Source organism: Triturus cristatus, chromosome 2_1 (assembly GCF_964204655.1).
Source record: "Triturus cristatus chromosome 2_1, aTriCri1.1, whole genome shotgun sequence".
Classification (NCBI taxonomy): Eukaryota; Metazoa; Chordata; class Amphibia; order Caudata; family Salamandridae; genus Triturus; species Triturus cristatus.
In genome coordinates this window covers 89,655,900-89,671,622 of record NC_140581.1, presented here as the reverse complement: position 1 = coordinate 89,671,622, position 15,723 = coordinate 89,655,900, and the positions used below count along the sequence as shown (strand labels likewise).

General features: G+C 45.3%; 1 protein-coding gene across 4 annotated transcripts in view; it reads left to right on the top strand.

Moving 5' to 3' along the window:
- UNC13B (unc-13 homolog B) overlaps positions 1-15,723 on the top strand; it is a 2,660,654-nt gene that overhangs the window by 343,631 nt on the left and 2,301,300 nt on the right. The gene's annotated exons all lie outside the window — the stretch shown is intronic.

The following is a 15,723-nucleotide window of genomic DNA, read 5'->3' as shown; positions in this document are numbered from 1 at the left end:
CTCCTCCAACATCTCTCACTCCTCCAAACCCCTCCCACTCTGCGGTCGCCTACCTCTGTGTCAACGGACCGCCATCTTAAATTGGTTTTTTAACCATTGCCTACAACTCACCACGCTTTTTTAAAAATGTCTGCATTTGTGGACTTTTGATTAAGGATATCTTCATTGAATCAAACTATGCACTCAAATGTGTGCCATACCATGATATGCACTTCTAAACTGTTGGCAAGTTCAATTGTTAATTTAAGTTGCGGCAATAAAAGGACGGCTGAAATCACGTGTACTCACGTTAAACGATAATGCTCAGATTTCAGCTTTTGTTACATTGACTGCATGGGTTGTGTGGACTTTGACTATCTGAGTGTTACTAGAAATCAATGTGGGCACTTCCTCTTGCTTATCAGACTACGGAGTGCTGGATGACGTCTAGTCACTTATTTGAATAAAAATAGTTCAAGATGTTAGTGTCAATTTGTATTTTCACATTATCAGACTGTGTGTGTGTGTGTGTGTGTGTGTGTGTGTGTGCGCATATACAGTGTACAGTCACATTTATTGTTACAGTGGATTCGTGAATTGACTAAGGGCATTTAGGTGCTGCATTAAGAACACTAAGCTGTAGCAGAATAATGTAAAGCATTGCAAAAATATTGAAAGTAGATGTGGTTGTGGTCAGAGAGGGCAGTGTCTGCATTGGTCATTAGCTCATGTCACGTGGTACATTCAATAGTTAATATTACAATCTTGCAGTTCCTCTCCAAATCCAGGGAGAGTATCACATTGCATGGAAGGAATCTCTTACATATGTTTTGCAGGTTTTATTAAATTGTTCCTCGATATGCAAGGCTCCTCACAAGCATATTCATTTTTCAGTGGCCAAGCTTAGGCTTTGGGCACTGTAGACGTTTCTGGTATTTTGCAGTTTGGTTCTAATACTATTGGTTATGTATTGTATGTGTATAAGGGATGATTAGCTGTAGAGCAGAATTTGGCAGTGTAGGCTTCATGTACAGAGATTGACTAGATCGGTTCTTCACATTTTGACTTCTGGGGACCCCACTGAATCATTCACTACTGGAACCAGGGACCTCGGCCTAAACAATTTTTAAAGTTTGATCGTCTAAGCAGTATACGAAATACAGAAAAAGTATACATCAAACAAATGCAAAAATGACTATGTTATTTAAGTCGCAGACCGGATATACCGAAATTGACATTTATTGGGAATGTTGCTTTTCAAAATGTGGATTTGTTTCTGAAAGAGAAAGCGATATGTTGGGTTCTAATATATAACTTTGTTTTTTCTGCACTTACTGTATACTCTCTTTTTGTCAGCGCATACCAGTGGTTCAGTTGAGGCCACCAATCGCCCTCATTAGATTCTGTTTTAGTCGCTGACCCATGTAGAAGATGCCAAGGATCTCTACACAGGTTACAAACCGAGAGAGTAGATACTGCTGGCACTAGTCAAAGGTGCATTCACCTATAACTATTTCTCCAAAATGCTCAGTATTGCCTAATATGATGTTTGACATAGACTGGCTCACTTCTCTTTGTCACACTGTGGTTTGAGCAGGTAGTAAAGGCAACCGGTATAAATTGCCCAAATCAAGGCTCGTAGACTTCCATGTTCCATGCTTTCGCATAGTCCTGCTGCACTGGAGATGACTCAAGTTTACTTGATGATCGGAGTAATTCCAGAGGTTGCCTGTACAGCTAACTAACACGGGGACCCCAAACTGTTTGTAAGATCCTCGTCATGTGGTAAGGATCTTTGTGAGAAGCTGGGTGAAGACGGACAAAGGGAGGAGGTAGACCTGAAAGTCTAAACTGTAAAGAAGTAAACAATCTAAAAATATCCCACACCACTTGTCTCAATGGACATTTGATTTGATCTGCAGGTTGGGAGTTGAGCTTGAATCCAAGCAGGATTTGAGTACCATCAAAGTGAAAATTAAAATCTATTATTTGCAGTGTCAACAAACTGCAATATAAGCTCTATACAAAAGAGAACTGCTATCAGTTATTTGTGTGTATTGAAGACCGCATTTGTTCGCTTAGCTTTCTGAACCAGGTATATACAATTTTACCTCAGTACTCTGTCACATTAGGTACAATGGAACACTGAATTGGGGGGTGGATGAGGGCTTATGATCTTTTGTTTGTGGATTTCCACAACTCGAATCTGGTCTGAAGTTGGACTGCTTTACATGAGTACCAGAATGTAACACATTTTTTAGGCACAGCGTGATTAAGTGATGCTGCGAGTCAAACCTGGTTCTCCACTTCCAAAGTCGATAGCTCTAGTTGGTAGGCTGGATAAAGATTTATGGGAATGGATAGATTTTAAGAGCTTCTTTGAAAAAGAGGTGGGCAGAGATGACCATCTTGTTTAACAAGCATTGTCATAGCCAATAGGTCTCGCCTCTGGGACCTTTTAAGTGTTTAGCTAGAGCTATTGGCTATGCCAATGTGTTAAAGTTATGTTGTAGAAAAGTGTGGCTGCTGTCTAGCATATTGAAAAATTGTAATAAAGAAAAACAATAAAAATGTGTTTGTTCCTCTGGCCCACTTTGTAAATGGAAACCCTTACATTGTCCTTCTGGCTTCTGCTTATGTTACAGTACACTGGTGTACATTAGTGTAAAAATTGGTGATGCAACAGCAAAATGAAATATTGTCTGTTGAAGCGCTCCATTACATTGGATTGTGGCTGTTCCTGCCCTACTTATCCAATTCTGCAGCCAGTGCACATATTTGTAATCGCCCTCATTGTTTTTATTTAATTTATGTATTTTGTTGTGAGAGTTTATTTATATTTAAAAAAACACCTTTTTATTAGATTTTGTGCACTCACTGTCAATCATGCATCTTGTGGTTTTTGTCTTTTAAAGCTGCGGGACTTGCACTGATGCTGGGTGGGGCTGGCCATATGTGCTGAATGGGTAGCAGTGCCCTTGCATGCAAGTGGTTGGGACTGTCCTTGTAGGCAGAGTAGAAGGGATTACCTTTTTAGGCGGAACAGATAGCACCGCCCTTGCATGGATGGAAGAATACATTCACCCTCCTTCATACCGGGTGAACATGCTTCTGTAATGAAGGTTAATGTCATTACCTTTGCATGTAGTTGCACTAACGTGTTGCTAGAGCATGGGTGGCAGTACTCTTTCCTGCAGGGTGAATGTCAGCACACTGCCTTGTAAACTCAGTGGTCAGTCACTCCTCTGTCTGTAGGGTGGACATGTCACTAGCTGCTTAGTGGGTAGCAGTGTCTTAGTCAGCTGGTTCATACTGCTTTGGTCGAGTTTGAGGGTGCCATTGCTCTTGCATGCCCAGAGAGGCTGTACAAAGGACTCCTGTCCTCAGTGTAGGAGGAGGGGGGGTTCCTGAAAGGTGGGTTGGAGGCACCTTGTATGTATTGTGGGTAACAATGGTCTTTCCTACAAGGTGAAAGGCAATGACCTTGATTACTTTATGTAAGAGCCCTATCATTCAGGGTGGTATAACGTCTTTGTGTGCAAGGTGAGCTGAAGTGTACTTGTATACACAGTGGCAGTCGATGGTTCTCAGTGTAGTGTGGGTGACCGTGCTCTTCAATAAATGGTGCTTTTTATTTCAAGGTGGTTGGCAGTACCCTTGTGAACAGGGTGTAGGGCTATTGCTTACGAAAGGGTGGTTGCTAGAGTTTTCCCCTGCAGTTTGGAAGGCAGGGCTCTTTTCATCTGGATAGATGGAGGTGTTGTTAAATGCATTGGGAGTAGCAATGCTCCTTAGGGAATGGTGAATGGCTGTGCTGGTGAGCCCAGGGTGGGTGGCAGTATACTTGAATGCAGGGTGAATACTAGGGACTGTGTCTGCATGGCGGGTGGCATGTCATTCCCTCTGTGTCCTATCTGCCGGTGTTGTGGCATAACCTTTGCCGGTAGGATGGGTGGCATTACCCCTCTCCTGGAGTGCTTGACAGTGTACTGTTGCCGGCAGGCTAAGCACAGTATTTTAGTTTACGTGTTGAGTGGCAGGGTTCTTTCCTGCAAGGTTGGGGGGGGGGGGGGGGGTCATGTGCTTTCCTGCAATGCATGTGACATTGTACCTTGATCCAGGGTGATCAGCTGTGTTCCCCATTGGCTGGTCTTGCTCTTGCCCTTAAGTTGAATGGAGATATAAGAACTCTTCAGTTGGGGTGCCCCTTCTATTGCCTTCAAGGTGGGTGGATGGTTGTGCTTTTGCCTGCAGGGTGACTAGCACTGCTTTGTCCAAGTGGGTGTTTAGGGGTATTCTGTCTCGGTGGGTGATTGTCTATTGAACAACAGGGTCTGTGTCGGTGATTTTGCGATGAGTGTCCATGGGAGTTCCCCTTAACATTCACGGTGGGTGGCAGTGCCCTCTCGTTCAAGATGTACCGTAGTGCCCATGCCTGGAGGATGGCAGGGACCTCGTCTCTTCACGCCCATGTCTGAAAGCCACACGCGCCGGTCCTTCTTACGACGCAGGGCTGAAAAATGTCTAGAATGGTTCCTCTGTGCTGTGTTCACATTTATCATGGAGACAATGCCACTCACCCCGAGATGTCCCAGGGAAGGACGCCCCTGGCAGTGTGGAATGTCTGGTTACCTCACACATCAGTCTCCATATAAAGTCACCGCCTACAGGACAGACGAGAGACGGGAAGCCGATGGGGCTCCGCTGGTGCACGACTGGGGAATCCCTGGCTCCAGGCTGCGATGGGTCAGGCGGGTTCAGGGACGTCCCCCTGGCAGACAATGAGACACTTCATTCTGGGAGGAGGCTGACAGCCTGTCCCGTGCTCGGCACCAACCTCGAGGTGCCGGGTTTGATGGCCTGTACCAGTGCTTCTGTCTGCTGGTGTCTGCGTCCGTACGTGCCTGGCAGGGCAATGCGCACTTGGCAGGACCAGTACAGTCTGACCAGGATGCAGTACGCGCAGCAGCACGAACACAGTGTACAACAAAAGAGGAAACACAATGATGAGGAAGACAGGAGCTGAAAAGTACAAAACGAATGGCGTCGTAGATAAATACACAACGGCACAACTGCGCCAGCAGTATATACACAAGTAGAAAAAAAGCTGAATACACAATGCAGCACACACAAGCAATTGAAACAAGCATTGGCCACGCGGCCGTAAAAGTAAAAGCGAAAGTGATCGCGATCGCGGCGAAAGCTCTGTGATAAGCACGCGAGTGGTGCGTGCGCAGCAGTGATCGCGCTGGAAGGGAGACAGATGGCGGCTGCGCACGTGCACGCTCGCGTGAACGCAAGCTTGAGGCCAGCGAGGTCTGGTAACACTTTGAAAACCCCAATACTAAATGTCTTGCAGGGCAACGCATGCGCTGGCTCAGGCGAGACCTAAAAAGGGTGGGTTCCTGGTGTGGGAGCTGTGATGGCACCAAGTATTGCCCATTATCAGAGCGCTCTACATAGCTACGCTGGAGGACGGACTATAAAACTCCTGAAAGCTATGCTGATGCGCCTTTAAAGATAGTGGTGGACGGCTGAGTGTAGGCTTCCTCTGAAGTGTTGTGCGTGTCCTGTTTTGCAGGCCTTTGCTTGTTTCATAGGACAGTTAGGCCATGGAGCATCTCCTTTCCTGCAGTCGTGTTGGCCAGTGGGCTAGGACTCACAACTCCAGTGGCCCTGCACACAGGGATCGACAGCGGGGATTGAGAATGTCCTTCCTGAACACTGTGAAGGGTTTCTCCACTCTATACCTTGCGTTAGGAGGGCTTCGGAGCGTTTCACAGAAGTACAGTGTTAAGCAAAATTCTATAAATGGGTCTTGCCAGACTGAACAAAGTTTATTTTAGTCATTATTACCTATCGCTGTACAGTACAGTCAGTGCACAGATGTGGTGGATTTTGAAAGGAATGTCCTTTCACTCATCTGTCCGTGTCTGTCTCTATCGAGTGCCGGTGAGAGTATCATTCACAGAGCAAAACTTATTTTAACACCATATTTTTGGTAGTAAGATCCCTAGATGTGATGGGATATTTCTAAACACTGCTGCTGTAAACACCAAAAGGTTCTCTTGTCCGCACAGCTGCTTTGTTCTCAGCTGCGGTTCTTTGAAGGCCTCTGGATGAAGGCGCCGTCCGGGGGCGGTGCTGGACTCCATTGAAGTGTTCACACGTTCAGCACGAGCGCTTTCTACCAGAGCATGACGTTTGTGTAACCCAGGGGGCTTTAGATGTTAGCCTGGGGTTTGAGCTGTCATGTTATCGTGGTCCTGGCCTCTGATGGATGAAAATCCATGTCTGATTGACCACTTTACTAATGCAGTAGACACACAGACAGATGTGCATTGATGCTCCAACTTCCTACTGTCTTCTATTTTTGCTTAGCACACGTCCACCCCCCATCCCCCTACAATAAGCCCTCGTGTTTAAACCAACCCAGCACTGAAGGAGGCTTTATTGAGCATGGAGCCGTGGGACGTACTTGGGCGTCGACAGCAGTACCCTAGCCCTCAGCCTGCTAGGACCATGCCAAGGCAGAAGGTGCCATTTTCATGTATGAAAATTTTTTGATCAACAGAAAGCAAAAATTCGATGCGTGTTTTTAAAATAATAAATGATACAAGATGAATAGGGTTTGAGCACAGAGCTGTCCTCCAAACCCATTACTTGTAACAGTATGTTGCATTGTCTTTCTTTCCACCAGTGGGAATGGGAGAGTCTGCCATACTCACAGTTATTAATCAGAGCAGTTCGAAATAAAAAAATGATGGTAAAAAAAATAGCTTTCAGAGGATGTACTCTACAAACAGGCATTTATTACTCAATCATGTATTCAATACTCATCCAGGCAGTTTCAAGAATTGACAAAGTACAATGGGCAGCATTTTTGAAAGAAAAAATACAAAACAAGGCATCAGGTATCATTTGAAAATAATCTCAATAAACCATAAAAGAAAAACCAGACCAGTATATACAAACACTCGAATATATTAGAAACTGATACAAATTGATGATTGTTTTTTGGGATGGTGTGTGTGTGCAAGATGGCGTATGCAAGAAGAAGAAATATTAAAGACCTCTGGGTACAGAGAAAGAAAACTTCCAACACACATCTAGGAACAATCCCGTTATTATTCATCGAGCTGCAGAAATATCGGCAAGGGGAATGTTATTCATCATCCACACACTGGGGAAATAATCAAACAGTGACACTTTTCTACTGTGAAGATCTGGGTGTATTATATGATATGGCTGGGTAGCCTTATCATGAATACACTCGCAAAACCTTTAAGTCCAGTCAGGCTTGTTAGTAAACCGTAAGCTCAACCCTGGGTAGCCCCGGCTTCGAGCTGCAAGGCTTTGACAAAGGAACTCGTGTAAAGCATGTAACAATACAACACAAAGAAATAAAGCCACACAACATGAACACTGAGGTCTGGACAGCAAGCCTTCGTGCGTTCTCAGTCTCGAAAAACCAGCAGCTAGTAGTCCAAATGGGGGCCAAAGTGAGGGAAACATGCAAAACAAGCATTTGCAATGCAATAGGTCTTGCACTTATAAGAGTTTGAGCTATTGGCATTGTAAAATTACAATGCCTTTTATTTATGTTTTTGTTTTAAAACAAATAAAAGGCATTATCATTTACAATGTCAGTAGCATAAACTCGCATAAAAGCAGTGTGTGGCGTGCAGCAGTGTGTGGCGTGCAGCAGTGTGTGGCGTGCAGCAGTGTGTGGCGTGCAGCAGTGTGTGGCGTGCAGCAGTGTGTGGCGTGCAGCAGTGTGTGGCGTGCAGCAGTGTGTGGCGTGCAGCGGCATGCAGCAGTGTGTGGCGTGCAGCAGTGTGTGGCGTGCAGCAGTGTGTGGCGTGCAGCAGTGTGTGGCGTGCAGCAGTGTGAGGCGTGCAGCAGTGTGAGGCGTGCAGCAGTGTGAGGCGTGCAGCAGTGTGTGGCGTGCAATAGCATGCAGTGGCATGCAGCAGTGTGTTGCGTGCAGCAGTGTGTGGCGTGCAGCAGTGTGTGGCGTGCAGCAGTGTGTGGCGTGCAGCAGTGTGTGGCGTGCAGCAGTGTGTGGCGTGCAGCAGTGTGTGGCGTGCAGCAGTATTTTGTGTAGCAGTGTGAGGCGTGCAGCAGTGTGCGGCTTGCAGCAGTGTGTAATGCAGTAGTGTGTAATGCAGCAGTGTGTAGTGTGCGGCATGCGGCAGTGTGCGGCGTGCAGCAGTGTGCGGCGTGCAGCAGTGTGTGGCGTGGTTTGTAAACAAGAAAAGCAGACATCAAAGGAAGGGTGGGAGGGAACGAGCATATGGGGTGTGAGTTGTAACGAAAGTTAATTGTTTTAAGAGGGGATGCAGGAAGTGAGGCCGAGCGCGCGCTGGCGAAAGCAGTCTGCTGCTTTCAAGTCCGATGCCAGATGCCAGCTTCGTGCTTGAATGCCTCACATACACAGGCCATAAACCGCATTCCTAAGGTCTTGTGCCCCTTACTAAATCTCTCTGAATGTGTGAGGCGGCGCACGCGCAGGAAGTAGCTGGTGGCAAATGGAATGCGCGTGGTTTTGCGCGTAACCGCCACCCTATCCGTCTGGGAAGCCTTTGGGAGCATTTTCTGAAGCCCCTACATAAGTCTCGCTGAGCGATCGCTTACGCGATAGCCAGGCGAGACCTAAAAAACGACTTCCTTACAGCTACCTGTGACACCAAGTACTGTTTTTATTACATCTAATCTCACTGTGAACATGGATATGTTGGGAAAACATAGAGTAAAATATAAACGTGACATAAATGTACAAGAAGGATTAAGAATATAAAATCGGGCGTGTCTGCTCATTTCATTGAGAAAGAACACAATATATCCAATGTTGGGTTCAAGATCCTTGAGGTAAGGCTGGAGATGGTGTATGGAAGCACTAGTACAAAAAGCGTATTACAAAGAGAGCTGCTTTGAATTAAAAAGTTACACTGTTTATCCCAAAGGCATGAATAGTGAAATTGATTATAGTTTTAATGTATAATTGAACATTCTGAAATGTAAGCTTCTTTGGTAAGGAACCATGAGTAAGGATGACTTGTAAATCGTTAGGATCACACCAATAACTATACCAGCATATCCAGCAGTCAGTAGTTCTAATATGGTGCTGTGTCTACATACCTGATGATATAATTTACCGAGAAGGTTCTCTCTCTCTGACAGAAACACTCCTGTATTTGCGTAAGGAACAGAGGGCACCTAACATAGGGACAGTGGGAGAATATTTTGAGGCAATTGAAGGGACTGGCAGGTACTCTTTGCTGTTCATGGGCACCAAGGGATACTTTTCAAACTATCCACTACGTTCCTCGTTGGTCCTATGTAGTTTGTCAAGAAGGTTTGTAAACAAACAACTTCGCTAAGCACGCTGGGTTTTCTCAAAGCCCAGTCATGCTAGTGGATTTGATGGACGGGGTGCGACAGGGAACATTTGATGATTTAAATAAAAATACATTTTTCATGCCATTGAGTTAACACTAGACATATTTTCCCCTAGGGATTGATTTGAGAGAACATGAAATTAGAACTTTTTAGGTCTCGGCTAGCGAAGGCTGCGCTTGCGCACTCTCGCTCGCAAAATGTAATGTTTTCTAGTAGTGGGGCTTGAACCCGCCCCTCTTCTCCATTGGCTGGCCTCTTAAATGCTGGTCAGCCATTGGAGAAGAGCTTCGTCTCTCGAAACAAGCCCCGTCTTTTTCGAATCCGGGGCGTGTTTTTCGCGGTTTTTTTCTTTTTTTAAGCCCCGCCCCGTTTACACTGGTGGGCGTGTTTTGTTTTTTTTTTTAAATAGGAAGGGTCGGCCATTTTGTGCGCGGTCGGAATGGAGGACGTAGGGGTGTAAGGGACTCTGTAGAGAAAATTCGCTTTCAAAACAAGAGGAGCTTGTTCTCATTTAGGAGGAAGAGTTCAATAGATAGACGCTGGTGCCACAAATAACATCTCCGCGTCACTCGACTACACCCTGTATTCCGGCACCAACAAGATGAGGGGAAGCTTCGCAGGTCGGGCGCCATGGGCGTGATCCCCCCCCCCCGCTTGTGTGAAAGGCCAGCCCTTGCCTGCACGAGTGGATTTTAGACCTCCTTCCCGCACTGCACAGCTCTTCCGAGTTACAGTCCAACCCTGGTGAGGCGTTTGTTTGTCCAAACTCTTGACAACTGCCGGTACTCTCACAATCAAAATAAAAAGGGGCCGGTGCTCAGTACCATTTAAAGCACTGACCGGGATGAATTTAACCAGACCCAACCCCTGCGCTTAATGCTGAATTTAATTGACTGGGGGAGTTTACTAGAACCTGGAACACTGGCATCCTCGATACACGAAATGTGGCGGCACTAAAGGCCAAGCGCTGGGCAGGGGGTGAGGCTGCTGCCCAGGGACGAGCTCGGGCCCGCAGTGCCCACCCCTCACATGTCCCGCTCCGGCCCTGGTTCTTACGGCGCTCGCGCAGCCGCAGACATTCCCAGAGCGGGCCGGGCCACAAGCCATCGCCTCACCAAAACCCACTTTTCATTGTGGCGTATCACCTTTCGCACCTGAACCCCATGACGGCGGGTAGACCGAACTCCACAGCGCAAGCTGGGACTCGGTGAAATGCTCATACCGGAAGTGTTAGATCGTGGGGCGCGTGTGCATGCCGGAATATGTGTGTACGTTTGTATGCGGTGAGCAGCAGATGTGTATGGGTCTTTTCATGCGTCGCACCCTGTGCAGCAGGCTGGGGGAGATGCGGATGTGCCCTGCCCAGGGTCGGACTGGCCTATTGGGCATCATTAATAACAAACCCCATGATATGGCCGTTTGAGTTTGAAAAGTCCAGAAATTAAATGTATGGGTGGGCCTGGGTCCCAAATGAACATATCTGGGATTTTTTACTAATGTATTCATGTATCCAATGGGCTGGGGCTCAGTGTACATATTGTAATGTATGCTTGCCTTTCTTATAGCTCACTGTACTGCACTTGCACGGCGGCGTAACTTGGAGCACCTGCATTTGATTATTTTCGATTACCAGTTTATTATCTTATCAAACTTCCAATCCCCATTCATGTTGGTATTTGTTGTTTTTCACTTCTGTTGACCCATCGTCCTAAAAACTCTTCGCATGATTCCCAGGCAAACACATGTATATACATACTTTACTGCCCCGTTTCTGGTTACTATGGGGTAATCAGGCTGTGTCCGGTGGGCTGTGCTGACAGATCAACTCTCGGCCCCTCCCTTCTCCTGGGCTCTTCCGCCCACCCTACGCTCCTGTCCGGGTTAAGTGAGAACCTAGGGGTCCCGGCGTCAATTTATTTTGGAGGCTGCCCAGGTGAGTCAGCAACTAAATTCCTGATCTTTAGCAGCAACAATTTAGTTTGTGTTGAGAGCTCCGTAACAGAGCCAATAATAATTATTTAAATAATGCTGTATTAGAAATCTTAGCGGTCTTTCATTGAAGAGTGTGTGGGTGGCTCTGTGTGGGTGGGGGAGGCTGTGTTTGTGTGTGGGAGGCTGTGTGTGTGTGTGTGAGGCTCTATGTGTGTGTGGGTGGCTCTATGCGTGGTGGCTCTGTCTGTGTGTGGGTAACTCTGTGTGTGTAGGTGGCTCTGTGGGTGGCTCTATTTGTGTGTGGGTTGCTCTATGTGAGTGACAATGTGTGGGTGGCTCTGTGTGTGTGGGTGGCTTTGTGTGTGTGGCTCTGTGTGTGGGTGCAAATGCAATAGGTCTCGCATTTGAGAGTGATTAAGCTATTGACATTGTAAATAACAATGCTGTTTCTTTAAATGTTTTAAAAACATAAACAAAAATAATGTCATGAGCAATGCCAATAGCTCTAACTTTAACAATGCAGAGACCATTGCATTGTAAATGCTTGTTTGGTATGCTGGCAGACTTATGTTAAAATGGCGATTTTGGTTATTTAGTTCATGTTTTGTAAGTATCATGATGTATATACGTGTTGAAGAATAATTTGCATGATTTTATTGCTTATGGGTATGATCACAGGTATTACAGATGTAAATTCGAGGGGCAATGGCTGTTGCATATTGATTTTCAATTCTGCAAATGAAGGTCTTTTGATTCTGGAGCTTAGCTTAGTCAAAATGCTATTTTTTTTATTCCTTTGTTGATCGTCTAATGGAGACCCCCTAAAGGAATGAATGACTCGATATTCATTGGCGATAGTGTAATTTAAACATGGACACTCACAATGAATGATTTTCACCATCTGAAAGATAAAACGAAAAGATGTATAACAAGAATAACAAGCATTGGCATAGCCAATAATTCTCGCCTTTGGGACATTATTAGTGTTTAGGCATGCAACACTTGATGTTGTTGCACCAAGGATATTGTGCTGGATAACTAAATACTTATGAGGTCCCAAAGGCGAGACCTATTGGCTATGCGAATGCTTGTTTTACATTGGTCTGGCTTGACAAGGCCATTTGCACCTGTAAATTCACCTACATGAGCAAATAGCTTGATTTACAGGTTCAAACTCACTTTTAGCATTCAGAAAATATGAGCGTGCACTCCTGAATCAATTAACTAACAGGCAACTCACCAGTATGGTGACATATTAATTGGGAGTTAAAATGCTCCCATGGGTGAAAAGTAGGTCTTCATGGACAGGGGTGCAGTGAATCTGCACATATTCACAAAGAATTTTTCACTACCAGGAGAGGGTTTGATATTTGTGTCAAGAGTCCATCTGATTCCAGAGTGGTTATAGGCAGGCCCACTGGAATTATACAATTCTGAGGCCGTAGCAATTTTCACATAATTATGGATTTGCCGCACTTGCCACGTAATCCATCACCTGCTACAGAATCTGCAGATTTTAACAACAAAAAATTGTTTCTAGCTTAAACGGGTCAAAAGTTACCAAAAATATGGCGACGCGGTTTCCTGTACACCAGAACACTGTTCACAAAGCTTGGCTGGTCATCTTCAAGTTGCTTACTGTTGTATTTGGGTTTTAATTGTTACTAATAAGGTGAACTCTTTTCCCAGACACTTTTTCCCCAGTGTAAACATGATAAAATAATGAAGTAATACTATCACAAAATGTGTTGCATTATTCCACATAATTTGCCTTTTCTTGCTGCATAATTTGTTCCACCCTACGGCATAATTTGGTCCTCCTGTTCTGCATAATTCCAGTGGCCCTGGTTATAGGTAAAGAAAACCAAATAAACTGGTGAAGGTGGGTGATAGCGGAAAGAGTTTATCCAGAGTGAAAATATTACCCTCTTGGAGAAACAAAAGTAAGAAGTTAGCATGTTCGATTGCACTTTAAGAAGGAATTCGCACACCTGTACACATGTATAGTAAATGTTTACAACTGGGTATACTCCTGGAACTCCGAAAAGGTACTTCTGGAATTCTCTTAAAATGCACACAAAATTGTTAAACTAACCCACAAGCTTGAGTAACTTTAGAGGTGCACACTTAGAGCAGGTTTTTGTGGCTCAGGTAGTGATGTTCTGTTTTGATGCACTGATTTCACGGTTTTGATCTAGTTTTAAGATTGAACAACCTTCCTCCGCATTGCATGTGACACCAACATGCACTGAGATTTTTAAGTTGGGCCCTGCCTGGGGCCAGAAGAGTGTTGCACATGGACTCTTGGACTCCACAAGCAGAGCACATACATCTTTCCAAGGCATTAACATAAATGCAAATTTGCAAATAACTGGAATCATTGCGGCAGTTGAGAACCAAATTATGCGGCAGGATTAACTGAATTATGTGACTAGAAAAAGCAAACGGAGCAGCATAATGTGGCACATTCTATGGTAATTTTATTTTGCTATTCTGTCATTTAACATGTGTCAACACTGTCTGGGAAAAGTTTCAGCTAATTTGTAGCAGTTGAACACCCGATTTTAGTATGATTTAGTACAAATAGCTCAGAATAATGTTGCAGTCATAATCCGAGACAGTGCGACGTTAAACCCGATAGACAGACATCTCTCAAGGGCGTTCAACAACCACTGACACGTTTTGCCCACTTTAGGGATGGCCAGTGTAATGTGTCCGACATGATTTGGACCAACGAAGCTAGTGGATGGAAAAATCACCAGTAATAAAAAGTGGAGATTTGGGTTCATTCTTAGTCATTTAAATGAAATTTGAAATCCTCACACGTTTGACGAAAATTAGGGACAAAGCGCTTAGTGGCCAATAAGGGAGACATCGATAAGTTTCGGCACATGTAATTGGCTAATTGTTTCATAAGATGTTGTTATTTTTAAAATAATTAGGTTCAGATAAAAATGCTGGTTTTATAACCTTCGTTGCTCGGTAGAGGCCCCGTCAGCCGGCCTCTCCGGGTCAAGAAGGCCCGGCAGATTCTGTTTGCCTTATCTGGGGATGCCAAAGTCTTCACCGCCTTGCCACTTTTCAGGCTTCTCCCACCCCAGGCCCAGCGCTGCCCTCCCCTTGCGAGGTGGGGGGTCCCACCAGAGGTTGACACCAGGCCAACACAAACTGCACCAGCTGGGACAAAAGATTATTCGCCAGCAAAAAACCCTCATAAATCGCCCGCGGCTTTCCAACAGAAGCTGTCCACGTATTTCAATGATTTGTATTTTTTAAGACTATTATTTTAAGTGCACAGGCACAGCAAAGGTGTGTAAATGCAAACTACGGGTAAGGCAGTAATCTGGAACGCCTTTGCACTACGCACAACTAATATAACATGGGCACACCCCTTCTTCTGACCTATGACCAAAGAAGCAAAAAACAAGCACTCAAGTGGTGCTCTCGCGTGCGCCACAGCGAGACATCTGGTTTGAATTATCGCACACCCGTCTGGGCACGATAATTCAAACCAGATGCCTATGCGGGTAACCGTAAGCAATAGGCCATGGGCAGAGCAAACGAGGGACATGCGCTCACCTTTGCCCAACTGCGTGGTGTCTTTCTTAGAACGCCGCACGCAAAAGCCAATAGCCTGTGATGAAAAGCTCACCACACGCACGAGCGTGTGGTGAGCTTTTCAAAGCCCCTTACAAGAAGTCTCGGCAGTGCAGCGCATGCGCGCTGCCACAGGCTTGCCCTAAGAATTGTGCACAGTACTGAATTTTGGAAAATGACTTCATAGGAACACATTTTTTGTAAGTGTACAGAGTCCAACTGAACTCATTTAGGGGTGCCATGTCTTGGAAACTCCATCACATTCTGGTGCGATATGTGTGGTTCTTCATAGCATGGTTGTGGCCACTACTATGTGGCTGAAGGCATGCTACAGCGGCAATAATAATTGAACAAGTATAGAATTATTTGAAAATATACAAAGTTTAGGGTGTGCTATCAACATTGAGGGAGCTAGTCAAATAGAATATAATAATGGCCACCCTAGCCTCTTTCTTATCTGCCCCCTTTCCTTACTGTCAGTCTTCAACTGCATGGCTCCCCACACTACTTCCAGCTCACTCATATTAATTCTGGACACCGACATCATTCAAGTAACACATCACCAAGAAAACAAAGACTGCCTGGCAACTGTTTGTTCTACTAAAGAAAGTGAAACCATTCCTTACAGAAAGCGACTTGAGAATTGCAGATCAATACTCATATTCTTTCTGTAGATGGTGGCCGTCCTCTGCTTTATGGATCCTGGACTGCACATGGTCCCCCTTTAAGGGCATCCTACATATCGTAGTACACACCATCAATGATCTGAAGACGCGTCGCTCCCACTGGGATGGAACTCCAGTGGATCACCTT